We start from the raw sequence: 1,915 nt of genomic DNA, 5'->3' as shown, positions 1-1,915 counted from the left end.
GGCGCGACTCTCAGGGCCAAAATGAGTCTGTTTGGAACAACCTCGAGTTTTGGAACTGGTGGGACCAGCATGTTTGCCAGCACAACCACAGATAATCACAACCCTAAGAAGGATATTGAAGTAACATCTTCTCCTGATGATAGCATTGGTTGTCTATCTTTTAGCCCACCCACCTTGCCGGGGAACTTTCTTATTGCAGGATCGTGGGCTAATGATGTTCGCTGCTGGGAAGTTCAAGACAATGGACAAACCATTCCAAAAGCCCAGCGGATGCACACCGGGCCCGTGCTAGATGTCTGCTGAAGTGATGATGGGAGCAAAGTATTTACGGCATCATGTGATAAAACTGCCAAAATGTGGGACCTCAACAGTAATCAGGCAATATAGATAGCACGGCATGATGCTCCTGTTAAAACCATACATTGGATCAAAGCTCCAAACTACATCTGTGTGATGACTGGGAGCAGGGATAAGACTTTAAAGTTTTGGGATACTCGGTCATCAAATCCTATGATGGTTTTGCAACTCCCTGAAAGGTGTTACTGTGCTGATGTGATATACCCTATGGTTGTGGTGGCGACTGCCAAGAGGGGCCTCATTGTCTATCAATCAGAGAATCAACCCTCTGAGTTGAGGAGGATAGAATCTCCACTGAAACATCACCATCGATGTGTGGCTATTTTTAAAGACAAACAGAATAAGTCAACTGATTTTGCCCTGGGAAGTATCGAGGGGAGAGTTGCTATTCACTACATCAACCCCCCGAATCTTGCCAAAGATAACTTGACCTTTTAATGTCATCAATCTAACGGAACCAACACTTCAGCTCTTCAAGACATCTATGCAGTAAATGGAAACGCATTCCATCCTGTTCATGGCACCCTGGCAACTGTGGGATCTGAGTAGATTCAGCTTTTGGGACAAAGATGACAGAACAAAATTAAAAACTTAAGAACAGTTAGATCAACCAATATTGGCTTGCTGCTTCAATCACAATGGAAACATATTTGCGTATGCTTCCAGCTATGACTGGTCAAAGGGACATGAATTTTATAATCCCCAAAAGAAAAATTACATTTTCCTGCATAATGCAGCAGAAGAGCTAAAATCCAGGAATAAGAAGTAGCAGGCTGAGACTTCTGGGTCATCTGGAGTCGTTCTCTCTCCACTCTGCCTTGTCTCTGTACAAATTTGATCCCAGCTTTGGGTTGTCAGCCAGGGACATGGATTTCAGTCCCTGGAGAAAACCATGTCATTGCTGAGCAGTCGAGAGCCCAGCTGTCCACAGTGACTTGCGGTCTCTTCATTCCACTGCCTGTTGCAGAGTTTTTCTGTAACTGAGGGGATTTAAATTATTATAGAAGTTAGATTTTTCAGGGCAATGCCAGGTATTTTGCAGTGCTTCATTCAGTAATGTATGTATTAGAGAATATTGGAAAACAGTCTATGAATGCTGTACTGTATTTTGTAATAAAATATTTTGAAGATTGCAAAAAAAAAAAAAAAAACTCCATGGGAAGACATTGCGGAGGAGAAATGGAAGTAGAAAGGTCCCCGAGAGGCTTAGAGACCAGAGACAAGGGTAGGTGGAGCAGTTAACTTTCCCCTCCCTTGCATCTCGGACTGTTGGTGGGCTCCGGTTGGAGAGACCCGCCAACACCAGCCCAGAGACGGCTGCCACCAGTGATCAGTGAGCCTCTTGTGGACAGGGCACCAGGCTCCCAGCTCCCTTGGGGCACCTCACCCATGCAGACCTGAGCCTATCGGCAGACACCATATTGCTCCATTCTCTCCTTCCCCTTCCCTACCTGTGGGTGCCCAGAGAGACAATTTAGCCATCACATAGAGGCATCTCCAAGGAATGAGGCCTTTCCTTTTGGGGCCCTACAGCAGACTGAGGGGTACTCAGACTGTG

General features: G+C 45.7%; 1 pseudogene; it reads left to right on the top strand.

The window, feature by feature from the left end:
• Positions 1–21: 21 nt before the first annotated feature.
• LOC105815404 lies at positions 22–1,126 on the top strand (annotated as a pseudogene).
• Positions 1,127–1,915: the final 789 nt, after the last annotated feature.

Source organism: Propithecus coquereli, unplaced genomic scaffold (genome assembly GCF_000956105.1).
Source record: "Propithecus coquereli isolate 6110/MARCELLA unplaced genomic scaffold, Pcoq_1.0 Scaffold332, whole genome shotgun sequence".
NCBI classification, from domain to species: domain Eukaryota; kingdom Metazoa; phylum Chordata; class Mammalia; order Primates; family Indriidae; genus Propithecus; species Propithecus coquereli.
The sequence above is the reverse complement of the archived record's forward strand: the minus strand, read 5'-3'. Positions and strand labels throughout refer to the sequence as shown.